We start from the raw sequence: 25,167 nt of genomic DNA, 5'->3' as shown, positions 1-25,167 counted from the left end.
TTTATTAGGCTTACGGCAATAAGAAAAGACATTATTTTGACATAGTCTTGTATCTTAAAGGGGAAAAGTCTGGAGATGATATTTTTAGCGTTTTAGGGCCAGAGAAGGGGCATTTTATGATGGGTCTCACAAAGCAGAGAGTTTAATGGGACTAGACAACGAGCATCCCATAATAGTTCTGAATTGTTTAGGAGAGCCGGGTGAGGGTCTTGAGGCAAGGTGAGCTTGATGAATAAGCTGTTTTTGGTACCAGCGATCAGGTTCTTGTCTTATTGCAGAAAAAATTCAGGACCAGACGCAGAGGTCAAGAAAGTGAAGTGGGGATTTATTAAGGGATGGGTGGTACACGCTCCATGGGAGAGCGGGCAGGCTCGGGGGAGCAGCTGTGCCCTGAGTTTCTTTGGCAAGTTGGTTACATAGGGTGTAAAAAGAAATGGGTGGAATATTCATTGAGGAGGAAAGGGTTTGGAGTTGTATTCCCTGATTTTCATCCCAACTCCACCTTCCCAAAGGGAGGAGGAATGTTTGTTCTTGTTTAGTTTGGATCAGAAGTGTCATGGCATCAGCAGATGATGGGTACTTCTATTCTGCAAGGCTAATTTTATTGTAATGGGGGCATAATGAGCAAAAAGTTACATTCGAACACTGGAGATTCCTGCAGTTTTCCACTTTTCTTTGTTGGCCTCCAGACCACTTGTCACCCAAAATGTGTGATTTCGTATCAGTCCAGAAGTTCCTGCTTTTCTGTCTGCCCAAGGACCCCAGTTGTTTACATGATGCATAGTTTCCAGCATTTGGCCAGTGCCCCTTCTTTTTTGCCCAATTCTTGCCATTTGGCCTGGACCCCCCTTTCTCTGCTCATATCTAGCTAACTGCCTGCTCTAACATTTTGGTTGGTTCACAGTTTTATTTTCTCTGAGTAAATACTTCTTTGACAGAGTAGCTAAGTTGTTTCGCTTATCCTAGTTTTGTTTAGCACAAAGGCGGGAAAGAATTCTTCATTCTGGAATTATTTAACACAAAGACAGGGAGATATGTTGGTTTTGTTACCAAGCATAAGTTCAAGTGCCCAATGCATAGTGAGGCCAAAGAAATGGAATCATTAGAGTTTGGAGCAAAGAAAGGTTTATTACAGGGCCAAGCAAGGAGAACAGATGACTGTGTTCAAAAGACCCAATTTCTCTGATAGTTTTTGGAAAGAAGTTTTTATAGGCAAAATTTGGGGTGAGGTTTGCAGGGTGTGTGACTTCCTTCTGATTGGTTGATGATGAGGTAACAGGGTGGTGTTCCAGGACTCTCAGTCATCAGCCTTCTGGTTTCAGCCATTCTGGGATCTCAGCCTGGGGTTACCATCCTCCACCTGGGTGGGGGCCTTAGTTCCTACAGAAGAGCTCAGAGATACTGTGATGTATATTCCTTGAGGAGGAGCCAGGATCCTGCGTTAATCACTGCACTAGTTTTTCTTGACTGCCCCTCCTTTGTTTAGGCATTCCCTCCCTTCCCTGAATAGCAAATGTTTGAATCTGCCCTTTGGTACTCAGAGAAGGTCTAGGAGACTGGAACCTTTTTCCTACAAACAAACTCTGATTTCTCCACTAACTAGTACCCATATTGAAGCTTCTCTGTCTTGTCAGTTCTTCACAAATTTATTGTTTCTTTGTCTAAAAGGTATATAAACAGACTGCTTTGGTCACTTCTTGGGCCCTATATCAATTAATCCTCCACAGATACGAAATTAACTTTTTTTCCTCCTTAATCTATCTTATATCTCTAAGAGAGGGCAGTTAGCCAGAACTGAGCAGAGAAGGGAGGCACAGGTCATGTGGCAGGAGACCACACCTCCGGTGACAACAGGGGTCCTGGGGCAGACAAAGAAAGGCAGGAATCTCCAACTCAGAAAGTCACCTTTTGTTCATTATACCCTTGTTTCAAAATAATTAGCATTGCAACCAGGGCAGTACCCATTGTGCACCAACGCCAGGACACTTCCAATCAAGACCAAATAAGGACAATGTTGGAAAGGAATCTGAAAAATAATAAAAATATATGTGTAGTTGAATTGTTTTCCTGAAACTAACACAACATTGTCAATCAACTATACTTCAATTTAAAAATAATAAAACTAAAATAAAAAAATTTTAAAGACCAAATAAGGACAAAAACTCCCCCTCCCCTCAGGAACCAGGCCAAGAACCAGGAAATTACCCCCCCCAAAACTCCTCCCTCCTTGATGAATATTCTGCCCAATTGTTTTCACACCCCAAGTAACCAGCTTGCCGGAAGGAACCGGGGCAGCTGCTCACCTGAGTCTGTCACTCCCTCCTGAGAGTGTACTGTGGCTTAATAAAGCCTCATCTTGCTCATTTGTCCTCCATGTCTCATCTCTGAATGTTTTCTGTGATGAAACAAGAACCTAACACTCCAGTAACCTGTCAATCTAATTTTTAAATAATCCAAAAGAACCAAGAAGGGTAGGGGGAAATTCTCCCCTCCCAGACAATTGTAAGAGATTTTAATACAAATTAAAGAACATGAAATATCATGGGAAGAAATGGTTTTTGCCATTCATTTTGGAGTCCCATATTCTTGCCAGTTGGTGGTCTACCACAGACAATCAAGCTTCTGAGTACCTATTAGGACATGCTAAACTCCAAAGTTCTGCATTGTTTATCCCAATTTAATGCTAGAAAAATTATGTTCATTAATTTTCTGACATGTAGCTTTTGATCTAAGACTTAACTCTGAATTCTGAGAACTGCCTGATCCCATAAAACTCCAATTTGTCATAATTACAAATTACTAAAAGGATATTTCTGATAATTTTTTTCAAAGCATGGATGTTAATCCCAAAATGTCATGTCTACTGTACTTTAAATACTCTGTCAGACAGAATCTTAAAAAAAGAATTTATGAGCTAGTAAACTTGAAGTTACCCAGTCCTTAAAGATGAAAATTGATCCCTTTAAGCCACTGAAGACACTGTCCTTCTATTTCCATTCTGTTTTGAAATCTTCAAACCTTGACTGTATTTAAGAGTGGAACCCTTTGGGGAAGGGTTTGATGAAGGAATAACAAGAGCAAAATCTAAGTGGAACATTTATCATCTTTGAAGTGATCTTCATTTGAAGAGCAGGATGAGCAGATCATAATTTGCCCATATTTGGCATTCATGTTGTTTCCAAATATGTTTCCTCAAGTAAATTCACATCATATGAAAAGGACTTTGTGTGTTATTTTCAAGTGTGAATGTGATGGGTAGAGAATGATTCTTCAAAGTCTAACTTGAAAATCAAGGCAGAAAAAATTGGGTAGCAGTTGTTTGGATAACTTTCCTTCAAATATGCGAGCTTGGCATTATTTCACAGCGTTATTGGGCATGGCCTCTGCAGTCAGAGAGACTTTGGTTCAAATGTCTTGGGACAATTAATGATTTCCTGAGTCTTAGCTTTTGCATCTGATAAGCAGGACTAAGCATCTATGCACTGTGTCACTGAGAACATTAAATGGCGTAAAGAAGGTGAAACAACACTGTGCTAGGCAAATGTTAGTGGTAGTTTAATGACTCCCTGTCACTATCCTAAAAATGTTAAAAGTGAAACCCTTTAAGATGGCCTGTCTTAAAAGCCTTTCTTAATCTGCCTTATGCTCTTCTGAGTTTCTCCAAACTGCACATGTTCCCTAAGCCAAGTTCATCTGCCCGAGGCACCATGAGGCCAAGCCAACTGAAACGTCAGAGTCTGGAGCAGAGGAAGGTTTATTGCAGGGCCGAGTAAGGAGGACGGGGCGGCTCGTGCCCCCAGGAAACCCCGAGCTCCCTGAAGGGTTTCAGAAAAGCATATTTGAAGGCCAGATGAGGGAGGGGGATTGCAGGGTACATGCCAGCTCGTGCACAGTCCTCTGATTGGTTGACACGGCAGTAACAGGGCGGTCAACACTATCAAGCCCCAGGCTCCAGAAGGTCTGGGGGCCACGTGCTCAACATCATCAAGTAGTTAATTTCTTCCCTTTGGTGGTGGTTTTTAGCATCTGAAAAACTCAGGAAATATACATGAGATACTATTATCTGGGTGCTTCAGAGAGGAGCTGCAGCAGGGGGTATGGGGGAGGGTCTGACCTTGGAAGCCCCACGGGGTCCTGCTCAGTTACACACATAGTTTCCTCCACAAACTACAGTGTTCCTTGGGTCCTTGCCTTGTTCATGCCTTCACCTCCTCTACTCCCAGGAGTATCTTTCTCTTAATTCATTATTCTTTCCTTAAGGCTCACCCCTGGTGTTACTCCCTGCCTGAAGTCTCTACTGGTTGGGTTAAGGTGTTCCTTGTGTGTAGTTATCCTAACTCCTGTTCAAACCTTTCTATGTCTTTGTATTGTGACTCAGTTTGTTTGAATATTGTGAGCTCCTTGAGAGCATAGATGATGTTTTATTCATATCTTGAAACTCAGAAGCTAATGCAGTGATTTTTAAATGGTAGATATTCAATGAGCATTCAAGAAATGAATACTCAGTGAATAAACAATGCTCAGACAAATTGCTTCCAGGTTCTAGTCTCTTAGCTTGCAGGTCCTGGACCTCATTTGTTTGAACATTGAGGAACCAACAAGCTTAAGGGAACTGAATCACACTAAGTAGACTCTCAAGGTAGTATATAAGCCAGAAGGCAACTCATTGAAAGATAGCTCCTATCAATTTGATGGGAGAAATTTTCACTGTTGAGTTCTGAGGAAGCCATTCTGGCTTATGCATGGTTTGGTCTGAACTGGAACAGCCTGTCTTTGTGGCCTGTCAAACATGCATTGTGCATCTGCTTTACCCATTAAAGAAAACAAGGCATTACCCAGAAGAAGAATGTCCACTCTGAAGGCAGGGTTAAGTGCCCCTCCCTCCCTTCCTATGAGGTCGGTACTAGTACTCTTTCAAAGAAAAGCTTCCCATTTCCAGACACCAAGGTCACGCTGACCCACGGTGACTCTTTTGAAACCTTGAAGGAATGTATCTCTGTCAAGTTGGATGTTTTGTTCTTTGTTCTGACAAGATATAAAACTGCTGAGAACCATGCTTTTCCGGAGCGCTTTCTTCCTTGGTGGAGACTGCACTCTTGGGCAGCAGTCCTCTGTGTGGCTCGAATAAAACTATAAAATTATTATAGATTGCTTATCGATTATTTACACTGAAAAATTCATCATCGCCCCTAGAGGACAGTCTTTAGGAATAATCAATGTAGTTTATCAGGGAGTCTGGAATGTTCCAGGTACTGCTCTGCGCTCACCAAGAGCAAGTCCATCGCTTGATAATGGCCCACTGTCAAGTACGCTGTTTCTGTAACTGAGCTGGACCCTGTGGGGCCTTCCTGGGTCAGACTCCTCCCCCATACCCTCTGCTGTAGCTCCTCTCTGAAGAACCCAGATAATAGTATCTCATAGACATATTTCCTGAGTTTTTAAGATGCTAAAAGCCACCACTAAATGGAAGAAATTAACTACTTGGTAATGGAGGGCATGTGCCCCAGACCTTCGGACACATAGGGGTTGACAGTATTGACCGCCCTGTTCCCTCTACATCAACCAATCAGAGGACTGTGCGTGAGCTGATCACGTAGCCTGCGACCCCTCTCCCTCGCCTGGCCTTTAAATAGGCTTTGCTGAAATCCTTTGGGGAGTTTGGGGGTTTTCTTGGGCATGAGCCACCCCGTCCTCCTTGCTCAGCCCTGCAATAAAACCTCTTCTGCTCCAAACTCTGACATTGTGGTTTGTTCGGCCTCTTGGTGTATTGGGCACACAAACTTGCATTTGTCAACATTTTGACTGTCTTAAAAAGCTGGGAAGTCAATGCACTGATTTATAATTACACTGAGCTCAGAATTCTCACTTCTGGATGAGGGACACATTCTCTCCCAGCCCTCAAGCTATACAGGAAGCCGTTCACAATCAGAGGCCCAGTCACTAATTCACAAGGTAAAAGTCACCGTGACAGGAAAAGGAAACACTGTACTCAGAGGGTCTTACAGGAACAGACTGTAGGTAGTTTGCTGACTCCCGATCTAGTCAATAAAAAAGAAACAGGCCAGGAGATGTGGCCTAGTATAGACAAAGTAATAAGGGAGTTGCCAAAGGCTGTTCCCTATATTATGTCTTAACGAAAATTCCTGGGCAATCCCAGGAAAATGACAGGTTAATCCCATTATAGGGTGAGTAATCTCATTATAGAGCCACAGTATAAATCCCGGATGCCTAGCGACCTGGGGTCTTCTCAGGCAGACTGCTGAAGCTCGCACTGCTTTGGACCTTCCTAACTTCAGGGGTTTCTACAGTGGCTGACTCCTTCTCCCAGCATCCATCAGAATACAGCATTGATTTACCATTTCCCTCTGCCTTTGAGACAGGAAGGGGGCAGGGCACAGCCATTCAAGCATTAACGCAACAATTAACACCAGAATGGTGAAAGATTCAACCCCCAGGAGGCCTTGAGGCTCAAGATGGTGGGAGGTTTGACTTCCTTGAGCTTCATTATATGCTCACTGTAACATATTAGCATGGCAAATAACATGCCCACAGGCGCCATGACAGTCCCGAGGCTGGCCACAAAAGGTCAAAGAGTGGGAAATGGCCAACTTCCTGGGAATCCCAGCCCCTTCCCCAGGCTAGTTAGACTGGTCCTTCCACTTATTAACATATGAAGCTACCAAGCCCCCAAAACTGGCAACAGAGTGCCTTGTGGCTGCCTCTTTCCCTCCTCTTCAGAGATGGCCCACACTATCTCTATGGAATGTGTACCTACTTTTACTCTAATCTGAGCACCCAACCCCCACACCTCTCAGCCTTTCTCTTGTCTTTTGATGTATCTCTCTAAATAAATCTGCCTCTACTCAACTGTGGCTCTCTCTTGAATTCTTTCCTGTGCAAAGCCAAGGACCCACACTTGGTGGGGCACGTCCCAGGGGCTCAACTGAGGCCTGGGACTTGGCCCTCCTCACGCCCCACAGCTGTTTTTCCTGCATCACGTTGACACTGTGTTACTATACTGCAACTATCCAATATTTATTGGACATATACGGGGGAAGCAAAAATTGTAAGACAGAGAGTGTTCCTGCCCTTGAAGTATTCCCAGTCTCAACAGAAGACAGATTTTCTTCATATACAAGTGGGTGATCACAAGTTAGCTTTGTAAAGCAGTAACTTGGCAGAGTTCTAATCTCCACTAGCTTCTCCAAAAAGCCAATAGATAAATCAAATAAAATAGTCTTTAACATACAAAATCAACGTTAAATGCCAGTAGATGCTTCCTTAGAAGCTATCTTTTTCTTTTTCTTTTTTTTTATTTTTTTATTTATACTACCACCATTGCATTAGATGACCCTGTAGGACACAATTTGGTGATTAACAGGATATTTCACACTTGTTTCACATTTTCATACTCATGCATTTGGTTTCCCACTTGTACCTAACATGAAGACTGATTTCATTGATTCGACCAGTACTCTCTGTTTCAAGGTGGGTTATTTTGTATTTTAGCTGTCTTAATTGTAAGATCCTAAAGTAGAATAACTAGGATCATTTTGGTTTTATTTTTAAGCAACTCTTATTCAATTACTATTTTGGAGTGAGTGTGAATACATTGATTTTGAAGTTGTGGTGGGTGGTGAACAAATGTGCTGTGTGGGGTTGTAGACGAGAGGAGATGGGTCCGTACTGGGAATGTCAAAGTGTTCCCCTTCAGCTGAGTAGTATGGCTGGACTGTGGGCAAACGAGGAGAACCATGGATCCCTGGTGATGAGTTTGAACTTTGTGCTGGAAAGCGTCAGCATCCTATAATTTCATTTTACATCTATTCCACTTCATTCAGTATTCAGAAGCAGTATTAAATGGAGAGTGACACTTGAGTGTCTTCCATTTTCTTACAGAATTTAAATTTATTCCCAGTGTCAAGACTGTTTCCATTTCAGAAACTTCATATTCATCATTCTCTCTCTTTTGGGAAGTATTCTATTCCTCCTAAGGAAAAACAGTGTCCATCTTTTGCAAATAATAATTAAAAATTAATTCCTTAGGCATTTCAATAGATTGCCATCCTAAAGCTCCCCTAGTCAGAATTTCAGTCGCCTCTACCCTTCGTCTCTCTTGTGGGCTTGAGGAAGGCTTCCAGGAGACAATAAGCTAAAATAAGTCTTGAAGGATGGGTAAGACAAGTGGGAAGAGTGCTCTGGAAGAGTATCAGCTACCTGAGAGGCTGGAGAGTTTATGAAAAACCTTCTTTGCACATGGTGCTATGGAATGTTAAAAGAAGAGAGAGATGTATTAAGAAATCTCAATCAAATGAGTTTCTAATAAAATCACACAACCAAAAAAACTTATCCTAATTTTATTTTTGTATTTATTGTAACAAAAAATATAATTATAAAAAGGGAAAGGAAGGAAGGAAGGGAGAAAGGAAGAAAGGAAGAAAGATCAGGCTCACAATGAAGTCACTTGTGCTAAGTCTACATCAAGCCAAAACAATACCTAACCTAATTGCAGTTTCAAATTTACCCAAGAGTGTAATCTTAATTGGTCAATCTTGAATTTCCTGATCATCACCAGTGAGGTAATCCACTGAATAGATACTTTGTCCCCTGAAATAAGGTGATCTTGCCCCCAAATTACTCTTTTTTATCTACTGACTTCCTCATTCTCCCTTTCTCTCTTCACCCCCTCCCCTAAAAAGCTTTCCTTTTCTGTAACTCTTCAGAACTTCTTTCTACTTGCTAGATGGGATGCAGCCCAATCCATAAATTGTTGAATAAAGCCAATTAGATCTTAAAATTTACCCAGTTGAATTTTGTTTTTTTACCAGGAGCTTCTTTTTTTCCCCCCCATTAGTGACGGAAAGGCTTAAAGTGGAATCTGGCTGTAAAGGAAAACTTGTGTTTTCATTTCTATTACACACAATAATCTCTGAATATTCAGAGACTTCCAATATGCAGGATTCTCCACTTAACAGTTCTGGTGTGGGTTTTCCACATGTTCACCCGAACTAAATAGTCTATCAGATATTTTTCCAAAGAAGATGACTTTATTTGGGATCAGCAGAGAATTGCAATTTGGGATCAGCAAGCATGGTGAGCTATGTCCAGGTCCTCGCATGGAACAACAAGAATTACTCTTTTATGAAGAGGAATTGGGAGGGTTATAGTAAATAAAGAGTCCATGGTTCTTTGTTTGTTGAGTTCCTGCCAGGAAAGAAGAGAGAGATTTCTTCTTCCTATTGGACTTTGCTATCCTTGCAGGGCATGAGAGCTCCTCCTTCTGGTATCTCAGCTGTATTCAGCTGAGGTTTCTCTTTATCAAATTTTTTTTACATTTTCCCCTTTTGATCAAAAACTTTCTCTGAAAGGATCCCAGACCAAGAGACAAGTTGTCTACTTTTAGCAACTTTTTGTCCCTCAATATCAGGAAGGACCTTTCCTGGCTGTAGTGTCTCATGTCAGAGGAAAAGTACACAGATTAGAAATCTGCTGAGGTCACATTTGAGTAATAAGGAGGGATAGAAGGCAGAACTCTCAGGCACTTTGTATGTAAAGTTTATTTGTAATAAAGATTATAGACATTGGAGATCCTCTGATGCATTATGTCATCATTAAAGGTTTGTCAACAAACTTTTATCAGACCTGGTCTGGGTATCTTGGGAGAGCTGTCTCATCAGATTATCACCTGCTTCAATTCTGGGAAATCTTTACTTTTATGACACCAGATGATGTGTAAGTCCAGTCAGTGTTTGGTACTTTCTTTAGGTGTGTCACATGAATCCAAGAGTCTAGTCCCTCGAGTTTGGCAGTGAGAAGGAAAAGCTGGGCTGGGCTAACTCATAAATGTAAGTTTAATAAGGGTCCGTTTACTGTTCTGTTCCTGCCAGATAAGTTCCAGTTTATGGATTCCCTGCTTCTGCTTTTGTGACACTGCTGAGCTGTTCACGCCCTATTGGCCAATATACCCCAAGGTTGTAACCAACCCTATAAAACCTCACGCACATGTCCTAGAGGTGCTCAGAGCTGTGGAGCATAAGCCCTTCTGAGCCCGCTGGCGTAATAAACCTGAGTGCTCCAACCCCCCGAGGGCTGCTTGTTTCTTGGCTGGCCTGTCGTTTCCATAACAGCAGCACACAGTTTGGTTATCAGTACCTGATAGGGACCTCTCCAGTGAGGTTGAAGAGACTTCTTTTTGAAGTATCTTTTCCAATAGACAAAGTCCCCAGGCTGCAAAGTATGAGGCTTAATGTCTTCATCTCCCAAGGGCACACTGTGGAAAGATTGCTCTACCAAAATGTGCTTCTTTTTAATAGAAGAAATTAGGCTTTTGCAATATTGGAATATCTCTCCTTTTATCAATTGTGAGTCAAAAGAAGCAGGAGCCAAGTGCATTGGATATCCTGTGGCTATCTCAAAGAGAGTGTAAGTTCCAAAAGGGCTTGAGCTCAGATTTAAAAGAACCAATAGCAATTTTTTTGCCAAGATATCTGGAGGGCTTCTACAAATGTTGCCATTAGTGTCTTTGACGAAATCAGAAGATTGAGGGTAATAAAGAGAAGTATTTCTTCTTTCTGTTGGGCTCTGCTATCATCCCAGGGCATGAAAGGTCCTCCTGATCTTCCAACTCTATTTACTGGAGGTTTCTGTTTATTCATTTTTCCTATTTTTTAAAATTGAAGTATAGTTGATTTACAATGGTATATTAGTTTCTGGTGTACAACATAGTGATTCAGTTATATATACATTTATATAAGAATATATATATATATTCTTTTTCATTACAGGTTACTACAAGCCATTAAATATAGTTCCATGTGCTATACAGTAAGACCTTGTTGTTTATCTATTCTGTAGATAGTAGTTTGTATCTGCCAATCCCAAACTCCCAATTATTATTATTTTTAATATATAAGTATTTTATAATAATTTAAAAAATTTTATACACATACTGAGGAATTCTGTGACACCAGCTGGGTGTCGTATAATTTAACTCAATTCTGACAATATCTACCTGGACTTAACACCAGATCCCACAGGTTAAGGGCTCAATCCTACAAGACCCTCCCCTCACCTCCAATTCAGACTCCAGTCGCAAGTCCAGATTGTCACCTGTGCTTCAATTAACAGGCTGTAAATTGGGAGTTTCTCATCACCCTCTCCTTGGGCTTGATTAATTATGCTAGACTGGCTCACAGAACTCAGGGAAACAGTTTACTTACTAGATTACCAGTTCATTACAAAGGATATTAAAGGATATGGATGAATAGCCAGAAGAAGAGATACGTAGGGCAAGGTGTGTGGGGAAGGTGGGAAAGTGTGTGGAGCTTCCAGGCCTTCTCTAGGTGTGTCATTCTCCCAACACATCCACATATCCAACCTGGAAGCTCTCCAAGTCCTGTAATTTAGGCTTTATTACATAGAAATGACTGATCAAATCATCGGTCATTGGTAACTGGTTCAACATTCAGCCCCTCACCCCTCTCAAGGAGTGGTTGGTGGGGTAAGACTGAAATATCCAACCCTTTATCACCTGTTGGTTTCCCTGGCAACCAGCCTCAATCTGTAGGCACTTTCCAAATGTTGTTTAATTAACATAAACTCAGGTGTGGTTGAAAGGGGCTTGTAATATGAATTTTAAAAGACACCCATTTTACCTTAATTCCCCTGGAGCTATTTCAGGACCTGGGAACACAACAAAATGTTACGACCAAAGATGTCCCTATGGCTCTTACGTCAGTGAGAAGGAAAAGCCGGGCTGGGCCTAACTCGTAAATCTAAGTGTAACAAGTGTCAGATTACTGATCTGAGTTCTGCTGGCCTAACTCATAAGTCTGAGTTTAATTAGTGTTGGTAACTGATCTGTTCTTATTAGAAAAGCTCTAGTTTACTGATTTGCTGCTTCCCTTTTGTGCTATTGCTGAGCTGTTTGCGCCCTATTGGCTAAAAAAAATCCCAAGCTTGTAATTAACCCTATAAAACCTCACATACACGTCTTGAAGGTGCTCAGAGCTCCGGAGCAGAAGCCCCTCTGAGCCCACCGGCATACTGAACCTGAGTACTCCAACCCTCTGAGTGGTGCTTGTTTCTTGGCTGGCCTGTTGCTTCCCTAACATCAGGAATTACAAGGATTTCGCCAGGAACAGTGGACCAAGACTGTGAAAATTAATCAAAGGAAAACTCAACTAAAATTGTTGTGAAGGCTTGTAGAGAGAGCTCTCACCCCCTACCACTCACCATCGGTGACATGACAGATGTCAAGGAGACAGACCTACAGTCTGGGTTTCCATTCTGAATTTTTAATTTTTGTCTGTCTTAATTTTCTACTACATGGAGGAGATTTTCTATTTATTATTTTATTATCTAACTATAATTTAATAACACTATGGTCAGAAAATATCATATATGTGATTTCAATCCTGTGAGTTTTGTTGAGATTTGCCTTATGGCCAAATACATATTCAGTTAAAAGTTTCATATGTGCTTAAGGAGAATGTGGAGGGTTTTTTGTTTGTTTTTGTTCTGTTTTTGGTTTTTGGGTTTTTTTTTTTTTGCAGTGCACTGCAGTGTTCTGTTTCTATTATGTCAAATTTTGTAAATCATAGAAATCAAATTGTGGTGGGTTTTTTTTGGTTGATATGAATATTTTATTGACTGATTGATTGATGGAAAGAATTGTTGATTTACAGCATTAGTTTCAGGTTTACAACATAGTGATTCAATATTTTTAATAGATTATACTTTATTTTAAAATGGCCGAATTTCCTTGTGCTGTACAAAAACCTTCTGTGTTCTTGCTGAACATTTTCGTTCAGTTACTAAATTCTTCCACTGTCTATGATTATAGGTTTGTTTGTTTCTTCTGGTTATTCTATCAGTCTTTGCTTTATATATAATTTTTCAGGCTATGACTTTGAGTACATAGAAAAGAAATTTAAATATGGGCCCAAAATAATGAAATTGCACAACAGCAATGGCAAAGAGAATATCATAAAACAGCAGGAGGGAAAAAAGATGATCTTCAAAAAAGCAGAGTTGAAAGGAGCAGCCTGGTTGAGGGACAGCATAATTCACAGACAATGAAATGTTATCAGCTCTGTGCTGAGAGTAAATACCTGACAACTTGGAATTTTAAATCCAGTGAAAACATCTTTCAAGAATGAAGGCAAAATAAAATCATTTTCAGACAAATAAAACTGAGTCTCCAAGATAGGGAAAGCTTAGCCAGAAGGAAAGATCCTAGAAGAGAAGTTCAAGATACAAGAAGAAAAAAGCATAAAAAGCATAAAAAAAAAAACTAAGTGTTGGGTAAATCTAAATATCAACCATAAAATAATAATGATGGTAATAATATTTAAGTTTAAAACAAAAATCCAAAATAATGTTAAAGTATAAAACAGGTTCATCTTCTGAAGGAGATAAAGATATTATTTAACTTGAGACATTGTAATTTAAGTAATCACATTGCATTTTATAGAGTGACCACCATCAAAAAACAAAAACCACATCCCAAATACAAATAGGGTGCATTTCCAAACTAGTAGGAAAAATAATAAAATTAATCCAAACGAAGGCAAAAAAGAATAGAAAGTAAAAGACAGCATAAACTAGAATGGTAGATTTTTGTGCAAACTTATTTCATTAAAGGTAAATTAAATTGATGCTTTAATAGCTAAAAGAAAAATATTGGATTTTCAAATCTCTTCCATAGGCTGCCTGCAAGATTTTAGAAAGGTTGAAAGCAAATAGTAATAGGAAAGAATAGAATAGAAAGTAAATAGATGGAAAAGGTATGCCAGCTAAAAAAAAAGCCAGCATGTTTACATTAAATGAGAAAACAATAGAGTTCAACACAAATAGCATTATTAGAAATGAACAGGTGCTAGCAGTGACCACGATAAAAACATGACTGTTATTGGCTCATTCATTCTTCTTATTTCATAATTTGATCATCAAAATATGATGGTATGTCTTATATCTTCCATTATCACAGCAAAGATTTTTTTCATAAAGGTTTTTCTTTCTTTTGTGTGTGTGTGTGGGAACTGGGTTTGTTTGTTTGTTTGTTTGTTTATTCATTAATTCATTCATTTAGTGGAGGTACTAGGAATTGAACGCAGGACCTCATCCATGTTGGGCATGCACTCTATCACTGAGCTATACCATCCCTCCTGCTTTTTCTTTCTTCTTCAAATTTTTTCTTCTCCCTCTCCTCCCCCTCCTTCTCCTCATCCTCCTTCTTTTATTTCAATAAACTCTTACCAGCTTTGATCTTATGAGGAAAAAAAAGTATCTCACTATTCTATTTTGAATTTCTGTGACAACTTGTAAGGTTGAACATATCCTCTTTTTTTTTTGGTATTTGAATTTCTTCCTTTATGTATAATTGTCTCAAAACCTTTGCATATTTATCTAATGGTATCTTTACATGTTTATACCTGGCTTTGTCAAAGGGGGAAACTAACTCTCAATATCTGTATCTAAACAGGTGAATTTGTTACTGAGTCCAAACTCGTGCTCACTGCACTACAGACCAATAACTTGGGAGATGAGGTGTTGGGACAAAGAATAACAACTTTATTTGGGAAATCAGCAGACCAAGAAGATGGAGGACTAATGTCCTAGAGAAACATCTTCCCTAAGTCAGAATTCAGGCTCTTTTTATACTAAAAAGGGGAAAGGGTGTGGTTGGTTGTTGCAAACTTCTTGGTGTTGGAGTCCTTTGTTCTTGGAGCTGTCCATGGAGGTCAGGTCATGATGTTCCTGTAAACCTCCAACAAGACAATTATTATTCTCTGTTCTGCAACTTTTTATCTCTGTATGAATGAAAAAGTGTTATACCCTTACAGGTCAGACTACCTTGTATATTTCAGGCTGTAGGCAACATTCTTTTACAAAAGGTGCGGAACCAGCGTAGCTAAGTACAAACAACAGAGCACAGGGTTAGAACTAGAGGGACAGATCCTACATGGAGTCAGATTTGATCTTCTCTATTTCAAATTTATGAATTAACTAAGGGGAAACTATACTGATCAGGCACAATATCCTTGAAAAAAGCAAGCTTTGAGTCTTATGAGTTTCTTGAGAAGTGGTTTTCTAGTAGTTGTATTGATTATAGAGACAAGAGTGGGTCTACGTCAACTTTAGAAATGTGGCTTGTGCTCGTTGCAGAGGTGAGAATGGGCTATTCTGGCAAAACTTGCTGATTTTTCAGGAACATTGGGCTGTCTCTGACTAGTCATCTTTCAAAGGTCTTCTCACAAAATCAAATTGATTTAAGGGGATTAATTGTTACCATGGCTATGGAACTGTCAATCTTTCTCTTAGGACATAAAGACTTTTTAATACTCAGCTCACCACATTGAAGATATTAAGCTTTTGTCACATTGTTTAAATTTTTGTTTCACTTTGTGTTTTAATTTGGAGATTTTTCTAACATAAAACTCTATAGTTTGTCAAAATGCCCTGTCTTCTTTACGATTCCTACCCTTTCAGTTGAAAATCTTTCACTACTCATGACATATAATAGGAACTTTCCACTTTCAATCATTGATTAAATCATTTTAATCATTAATCATTTCCACTTTTAATCATTTTCAAAGCAACTCTTTTTTTTTTTTTCCAAAGCAGCTCTTTATATTGATTTGTAATAGTGTAACTGAGCAGGACCCCAATTGTCATTGGTGACCATCTGATATCTTTAATGATGTTTGTAACTGCTTAAGTGTATAATGGTTTAAAGGGTTTTTCTCATGCACTTGCTGACCCGGGTTAGGCTAGAAAGGAGGGAGGCTTGAGTGGTCTGCCCACCTCCCTTGTGGTGCTGGTACTACATACAGGGATCATGCTCAGTGCCCTACCTTGCCCCCAGTGCCCTGCTCCTGACTCCAGTGCCCTCCTCTTGACCCCCTGTGGTTTCCTCATATCCTGTTGCTCGAGCTGCAGGCCTCAGCCTGCAGCAGGAGGACTCAGGGCTCAGCCCGCTTAAAAGGTTAAAAGTATTTATCAACCTGACTTTAAATTGAACAAGTTTTCTCTAGAGCTCTTTTCCATGGAGCTCCTTCCTATGCAACCTTTGATCTAGGTACAAGAATATTAAGAGTCACAAAGCTGGAGTTGAACTTCATGCCCAGCAGAGGGAAGGGGAATGCTGCATCTGCAAAAACAAGAACAACTTTGCAACAATTTGTTACCCGGTGTGAGATTTCTATGGAAGCTAGCTCTGCCCCTTGAACTCTTGAACTTTTACTATAAACCCCTGCCTCCTCTCCCCAGCAGGCTCACAGTTTAGAGGCATTAGCCCACTGTGACCACCTTTGCCTAGAAAAGAGATAAAGCTGCCTTTTCTACTTCATCCAAAACTCTGTCTCAATTCAGTAAGTGGGGTATGGAGGCCATGTTTTGGCAACAATAGCCTCATGTCCACATATTTTGCTTCCTCTAAAATTCCAAGCTCCACAAGGTCAGGGTTTATATCATTGTTTCCTCCCACAGCATGTATTATGGTGCATGCGAGGTGTGTGAGACTGCAGTGTAAAGCCTGGGGTGGAATAGGAATATGTGATTAAAACCAAGAGATAATAAACTATCTAGTAGGGTAAGAGTTAGTAAGGGTTGATGTAAACCAAGGACAAGTTGGATGTGAGAAAAGATTCAGGAAGAGGTAACTGAGGATCCAAATTTGATAAAACTCAACTTGTTGATAAAACTTATTCTCTTGGGTAACACAAGTCATATTATCATATTAAAAAATAATAATTCTGCCCTTTATTTGGCATTAGTTCAGTAGATGAGTAATAGTGGAGTCTTCTTGTGGGATCTTAGTAAGGTGAGATGGTTAAGCCTAAAACTGGTCTTGTAAAAATTTCCCCTAAGAACTGAACTTAATAAGTCCCCAGGGAGGATTAGAAGGCTGAGGACTCAGGTGGCAGCTTTATGTAAATGTCTACTTCTGAACTTAGCGGACAAAAGTAACCGTAATTAGTGTGCTTACACTAGGGTGGTCCCTAAAGGGACCCCATAAATCCCCAAGCCATACTATGATATCTTAAGGGTAATCAAAAGTCAGAAGGTGTTTTCCTTCCCCAAAAAGTTCTTTAAAAACATTTGTGAATGTCATATTAAGTTAAAAGGCAGAAAAGCCTGCATTTGGACCTCTCATGTGAGATAATAAATTTCCTCATAATGATGAAAGAAAGGAAAGGAAAAGGGAGGGGAAGAGAAGAAAGGAAGAGAAGGAGGGAAGGTGGATGGAAAGAAAGAAGGATGAGAAAAAGCAAAGGAAGATAACAGAAGAAAAAAGGAAAATGCAAGTAGCTTAGTTACTTGACTGATATGAAGGAGAGAGGCCCAGAGTCTGTGTCTCCTTGAGAAAAGTGATACCAGTAATGGGCTAATTGTATAATGCTATAGTTTTGGCAAAAATATCTGGAAGCCACCTAGTTCAACTCCTTGAATTTTTAAAGAAAAAAACCCCAAATGTTCAAAGATTACATTACTTACTAAAGCTAGTACCAGAGATGGAACTATAATTGAAATCTTTTAATTCATAAACTAATTGTATGTACTTTACAATATAGTTCATTACACATCCCAGCCTCAACAACAAATGGGTGAGAGACGCAAACTCAGCTAAACAAAGATCTTTAGGTACATCTTAATGATTCTGTGTAAGATGATCACTCTGGGTGAATTCTTGAGGATGTAATTGATACTACCCAGGAGTACTAAAGTCAAGCTTTCAATTCCTTATTTGTGTCACGTTATCAAATTTTGTTAAGCCCGAGGAAGAAGATAAATCATTTATGGATGGCTCTGATAAATATATCTTTTGCTTCCTACCTCTTGCAAAATAGTAAATGGGTACGGCATATAAAGTTTTAAAGAAAAGATAGCTTTATCTGGTTAAGCATGACTGCCCCTGTTAAGAATTCATTTCCAGGGGGAGAATATAACTCAGTGGTAGAGTATGTGTTTAGTATGCACAAGGTCCTGGGTTCAACCCCCAGTACTTCCATTAAAATAAGTAAATAAACCTAATTCCCCCCCATCCCCCCAAAAAGAATTAATTTCCAGCAGTAAAAGAGAAAAATATTCAGAAAAGGAGATTGATTTTACTCTGATTCAAGTCAGAGTATCTCAGCAGAGCAGGTTTGCCTTAGACTTTTATAGGCAGCGGTAAACAAGTGCATTTGGGGTGGTTTACAGTTGTGGGTGTTTTATAAGCAGGGTAAGTCTTAGTCAGTTAGTGGAACGAATGTTTTTCTCTCTAGGTAGCTAATAGCAGGGGGACAAATAGTTCTAATCTTAGCTGAAAATCGGGAGACAAAGAATGGGAAGTTAGCTAGGTACAAAGCAGGTTCAGGCAAAGGGGAAGAGGCTGTGTCTGGCCTTGTCACGGCCTTTTCCCAATCAATAATCACTGAATCAGTCATTATTTCTTAATTAAACTAGACACCCCCCCCCAAGTAATCAAATCCTCTGTTGCCTTGCTCTGGGCTCAATGGAAAGCTCTTAGTTACAAAATTATTTATGGAAAATATAACAGTTGGTTGTAAATGCTTTCAAACTTTTAGTTATAAATGTTTTTGCAATTGAAGTTGTCTACTAAGAGCTCTCAGAAGGGATAGCCAGGAAAAGATAAACGCAGTATAGAAATAAATCCGAGGATAGTGGTGATAGTTGTACAACGTTGTGAATGTATTTAGACACTAAATTTTACACTTACAATGGTTTATTTTTGTTATGTATATTTTACCACAATTTTTAAAGTGTATAGAAAAAAGAAGAAATCAGAAAACATAATGGAAAAATCTTTACAATAGCAAGAGAAATTAAACTATTTAGGAAGAAAATTATAGTGTAATTGGGAAGAACAAATCTGACTCCATATTAGATTGGTTCCTTTGGATCTAACCTTGTGATCCATTTCCCATGCAGATTCTGCAACTTTTGTAAAAGAATGTTGCCTATAGCCTGAAATATACAGGAGAGCCCATTCTCAAGGCTCTGATCTTTAAGGGTATAACACTTTCTCATTCATATAAAGATAAAAAGTTGCAGAAGAGAAAATAACATTTGCCTTGTTGTAGGTTTGCAGGAACACCACGAGCTGACCTCCATGGACAGCTGCAAGAACAAAGGATTCCAACACCAAGAAGTCTGCACCAACCAACCACACCCTTTCCCCTTTTTAGTATAAAAAGAGCCTGAATTCTGACTTGGGGAAGATGGTTCTCCAGGATGTGAGTCTGTCATCTTCTTGGTCTGCTGGCTTTCCAAATAAGGTCATTATTCCTTGTTCCAACACCTCATCTCTTGATTTATTGGCCTGTCGTGAGGTGAGCAGAATGAGTTTGGACTCAGTAACAATAGGACGGTATAAAAAGGCATAAAAGAACACCTGGATAAATGGAGCAACTTGCTGTGCTCCTGGAGTGGAGGACTCAATGTAAAAAATCCAAGAAAGACCTCCTCTAATTTATCTATGCATTCCATACAATGCAAAGGAATTCTTAATAGAATTTATATACACATGTGTCATAGACACACCTACACATGCACAAAAATTGATTCTACGTTATTAGTTATCTGGAATGAATTATTCACTGAGGAGCATTGTGAAAAGTGACTAGCCATCTGGACAGTGTTAGTTGAACTCCTACAGCTTATCTTACACCCAAATTAATTCCAGGTGGATCAAAAACTGTAAACTTAAAGCCACAATAAAAACAAAGAAAAGCTTCTCTTCTCTAAATGTACTAAAATCTTAAGCAGGCATCACATCAAACGGAAAGTCCGAATGGGAAATAGGTAAAGGGAAGGTGCTGACCAATTCCCATAATAATCAGTAAAACCACAGTACGTTATGTCTATATACCCACCAGAATGGCTGAGTTTTAATAGGTTGACAGAACCACATATTGGTGAGAAAGTGAGTACCAGGAACCTTCACGCCCTGCTATTGGGAGTGTAAGCTGCTACAAATTCTTTGAAAACAAGTTTGATATTGAACATACCCAATGACTCCAAAAGTCTACTCCTATTAATTTAAAAAGAACATAATTTATTAATAAAAAAGGACCATCTGGAGGAGTAGATTCACGTAAGTAATGTATTTTGAATAGAAGAATAAACATAAGGGACATGGTCTCCCAGGTATCAAAATATAAAGCTATTAAAACATTGTCTAAAGCACTTACAGAGAAATTAGCCACTGAAAGAGAAGAAAGTTCAGAAATAGAGGCAAGAAGACATGTATATAGCATGCATATACATATATATATATATATAAATAAAATAATCTAAAGATTCATTTCAAATCAGTAGGAAAAGATGTACTATTCAATAAGTGGTGTGTTGTCTGTTTTGATGAAAAAAGACATTTACATTACATCAAATAATAAAACTCTGGGTGTGGGAGATTTAAAATGTTAAAGATAAACAAAGATATAAGGGGGTAAGGGTATAGCTCAGTGGTAGATGGCTTAGCATGCAGGAGGTCCTGGGTTCAATTCTCAGTACTTCTATTTTAAAAATAAATAAATAAATAAACCTGATTACCCCCCCCAAAAATAAAATAAATTGTACAAAAAATAAAATAAATATTTTTTAAAAGATATAAGATTACCAGAAAAAAATTTAGGGAAATGCCTTTATAATTTTGAAGTGACAAGTATTTGTGTGTGTATGTGTATAAATATATACCTCAAATATGCATCACTTATACATTATATTGACACAGTATATATAAATGTATATAATGCATTATATATAAATATATACATTTAAAGAAAAATTTTCTCAAATCTGCAAAGAAACTGAATGATACTAACTTGACCTTTTTTATGCATGACAGAATATTTACCAAGTCCATTTGCTTTAATGTGACACTCTTGGGAAATACTATATATTTGACATCAACTTACCAAGTTTAGCAAATTATGGTGCCTGTTTTCCCTGAAAAAATATTCAGTCATCAAAATTATGATTGTGAAGATTGTAGCATAACATATAAAACTATTTCTTTAAAGAAAACAAAAGCTATGCATAGAAAAGAAAAAGCATGAGAGGAAAAAAAATCACATTGAAGAAAAATTAATCAATAGTCAATCTATGGGAGAAATAGAGGATTTTATTCAAGCCAACCTGAGGATTATAACCCAGGAGACAGTCTTTCAGAAAACTCTGAGGACCGTTCCACTTGTTGGAAGTCAAAGGCACAATTATATACATTTTGGACACAAAGGACTGTCCATCAAAATGACAACACTGACATTTTATGTAAAGTTCACCAAAGATACATAATCTAGAGCCACATCTACAAGGCCAGCAGCTGGTCACCATGACTCCTCACAGTATTAGGAAAAGAATGCTATCTTCTAAGGAGGTATGTTGCTGCAGTCAGAAGAAGGGGGGAAAATGGTCTTGGTTGGGCAGACGTTCCCACCTTTGAGGAGGTCTGGTTAATGTATAATGCATGTGCCCATCACACATTAGGGAGGGCCCGATACAGGCAGAGAATACATTCTGCTTGAATTTTCTTATCCTGGCTTAAAACATAAATTTTATGCCATCAACCAATATATTAGTGATTATCATTGCATAATATGTTATTAATAACATTTCATTTTATTTTTCAGGATTTTCCTCATTGTCTAATGAGCATTCATTATTTTTTTATAATGAGGAAAATGTTGATTCAAACAAAACACAGCATGTTTCAGCACGCCCTGACTCTTCTTTTAAGATGTGTGATGCAATAGGTTGGCCTCTTGTGGCTTTTACAGAAACCTGTAGGTTGTGTTCCTCCCAACACCTAAGAGTTTTACTTCATGTAATGAATATTTGATCCTTGTCTTTTTTAAAGGAGGGCAAGTTAACACTTAAAACTGATTGAATTACATACAGAGTAATTCACAAGTTCTGGCCAGGAAGACAACATTTCTGTACTGTGTGGTTAATCAAAGCAACTTATTTAGAAGGCTTATTTGGGAAACAATCTGTTTTAAATTAAATATTGGGAGAGAAAAGCCCCTCACCCTCTTAGGTTTATTGCTTGGAGGTGTGCTAATTAAACTAACAGAAGACAGATTAACAGGAGGGAAGGCACTCAAATTTTTTTTTTTTATGTGCATAGGCGCTCAAAGAAACTCACCCTATATACCCTTTCAATGAAACAGAGGGGTTTTGGGCTTCAAAGGACACAAAATTGTAGGGAAGTGCAACTAATGGAAGACGGGCTATTTTAGCAAGAATTCGCTTATGCAAATTCATCTTGGAGTTGGCTCCCGGTGTTTGGTAAGAGTCACTCTTCTCTCCCTGTTGGTTTGGCGGGTGGGAGTGATTCTTAATGCCTTTGGCTCAAAGTAACACTTATGCTGACGTGGCATGTTTTGGGGTGGCGTTATCTGATTCCTTTCAAAGTGTTGTCCTACAAAATACAACGGCCAGTTATTTTACCAGCATAATGGGCTTATTTGAGAATAACAATTTGAGACAAGCAAGCTACAGCAAACACCATAGGCAAGACCAATTAGCAAAGGAAAGTTACTTTATAGAGAAAAAAAAAAAAAAGGCAGTTGGGAGGGACTGTTTTGAACAAAAGTCCATTGGAGGAAAGTGAGAGTCAGAGTGGCCCAGCGTTTCCCATGGGCTGGGCTTCTTGCTGGGCAAGCAGACATCTTCCTGTTGAGGTCTGTAGTCGACACTTCCTGTTGGGGTTTGTTACTGATGACAAGGGGTAGTGGTCCAGGGCTCCCCATTCTGGCCTCTTCACTCCATTTTAAATGAGGTTTCCTTTATTCTGTTCCACAAGACAAAAATAAGTAAAGTCAAAATACCCATGGTGTAAAAAAAAAAAATCACCATTCTGTACACAAAATTCATTGCTGTGCAGAGTTTCTGCTCTGACACAGAGGTTATAAACAGTAACTCTCATTTGCAGATGCTGACTGGTATGTATAAAATAGATGAAAAAGTTTATACTGTATAGCACAGAGAAATATATTCAGTATCTTATAGTAGCTTATGGTGAAAGGGAATATGAGAATGAATTTATGTATGTTCATGTGTGGCTGATGGGTTGTGCTGTACACCAGAAACTGACACGACATTGTAAACTGACCATACCACAACTAAAAAAAAAAAGAAAAAGTTGAAGCAACAAAATCATAAAAAGACACAAATTAAAAATCTATGGAAAATATTAATGGAGAAAATTTTAAAAACCTTTTCCTTTGAAAGCTAGTAAACTAGGCAAGCCTTTAGAAAGTTTGTTCAAGATAGATATATACATATATAGATGAATGTGTTATTCATATAATCGAATATAATACAAAAACTAGACAGAGATGCAGGCCTACATGTGTCAATATACAGAAATTATAAAAACATAAGTTAAGGAAAAGAATAAACTTGCTGAATGATTAAGAAAAAAATAAATAGTTGTGATAGCTCACAGAGAAAAAAATGTGACAATGAATATACACATGTTCATGTATAACTGAAAAATTGTGCTCTACACTGGAATTTGACACAACATTGTAAAATGATTATAAATCAATAAAAAATGTTAATAAATAAGTAAATAAATAAATAAATAAACAGTAAGTAATTTAATTTAATTTTAATTTTTTCGTAAAATAGTGTTGTAGTAAAGATCAAAAGAGATAAGGCACATTTAGCAAAATGTCTGGCACAGCGCAAACCATGAATACTGCAACTATAATTTCATGTTCTCTTTAGAGGATGCTTATTCTCTGAGTGTACTGACTCCTGGCATCAGGCAGAGTTTTTGACGAGAGAAGCAGAAACACTATGAATAATTGAATAAGGAATTTATTATAGGCATTAGACCTTAGACAATTATGGTAGCCGGCTGAGAAGTCTACACAAGGCCGTTGGCTCCGTGGTGTGTAGATCCTGAAGTCATCCAGGCTGGTAATCAGGGAAGCTGGATGTAAAGAAGGGAAGGGCAAGAACCAGAATCCATGACATAAACTAGAAACCACAAGGATAAACCATGATGTTGGGTGAACTGCAGGAGATGTTGGTGCCCTTCACCAGGAAACTCCCCAAGCATTTGGCCCAGGACTAGGAAAAGCTGAAGGAGATACAATGTGTGCTTGAGGAACTATGGATTGGGTACCACTATACCCCTACAAGATGTGTTAGCAGATCAGTGGTAAGATGTGCTCACTATGAAAATGCCTGGCATCCTATACTGACTTTCAGTATGAAAAAAAATGAGAGCTGCTTCACTTAGACCTCCCAAAACTTGCTCCTACTTCTGTGGCCAACTGTAACCCAGAACCTTGCAGGGAAAGAAATTCTGGGAAAGTGAGTTTGAATTTGGCTAAGCTGACATGGTACAAAGACATGATACTACTTGTCTTGTTAATGATCCCGCCTACTTTAATCTGAAACTGAAAACTTGGAGGGAAAAACACACTGTAGCATTCAGCATTCTAACTTTTATTTTGAAATTCGGGGACTTCTAACAGCAAAAACGGTTATCTTCTCTGTTCTATTTAATGAAATTGTAGTTAAGAAAACAAAGATCATTTACTTCAAAACATGTAGTTTTGAATGAATGATGTATCACATCACACAATTTGTTTAGCAAAGGACTGTCAAACTTATGCAGATTTGGCCTCTGGAAGAGGGTTGGGTCCAGGAAACCTGACTGGGTTGTGTCAGCTTGTCTAGCTTGATTGCCTCTTTGTTTGGTTCTCAACTAGCCCCTATCCACAGATGGCTTTAATTATGGACACCTAAAGCAGTTTCAAAGAAGTCAGAGTAAGGCAGGTGAAATTCCCAAACAAGCCCATCACATTTATGAGGTTTGCTTCCACTGAATACGGCAGAACAGTGGTAGGGTCTGGAGTGCTCCTGCAATGGGTAAAATATGTGCAGGGGTGGGAGATGATTTTTAGGAAGTTCAATCTGGAGGCAGAAAAATGCTAGCTACTTTCATCAAAAATAAGGTCTGAACAGCACCCAAGACTGTGAGGTTAAATGTAAGTACCAAGGTTAAGTCAACCATTGCTACCATTACCCAAACAAGGTGGATGGGCTGTTGGTATTGGGTCAAATGAGGGGATATAATCAATAGGTCCCTGGTGTTCATTACGCTGTTGTTAAGATTCCTGGAGCTTCTCCTGATTTTCT

General features: G+C 38.8%; 1 long non-coding RNA gene across 1 annotated transcript; it reads right to left on the bottom strand.

The window, feature by feature from the left end:
- Positions 1-4,969: 4,969 nt before the first annotated feature.
- Positions 4,970-14,826, bottom strand: LOC116661313. Its single transcript, XR_004317187.1, has 3 exons — positions 14,701-14,826; positions 5,053-5,056; positions 4,970-4,979 (listed from the first exon to the last, which is right to left on the bottom strand). It is a non-coding gene; the product is annotated as an uncharacterized LOC116661313 (long non-coding RNA).
- Between the last annotated feature and the right edge of the window lie 10,341 nt (positions 14,827-25,167).

Source organism: Camelus ferus, chromosome 34, assembly GCF_009834535.1.
Source record: "Camelus ferus isolate YT-003-E chromosome 34, BCGSAC_Cfer_1.0, whole genome shotgun sequence".
In the NCBI taxonomy this organism is placed as follows: Eukaryota; Metazoa; Chordata; class Mammalia; order Artiodactyla; family Camelidae; genus Camelus; species Camelus ferus.
The sequence above is the reverse complement of the archived record's forward strand: the minus strand, read 5'-3'. Positions and strand labels throughout refer to the sequence as shown.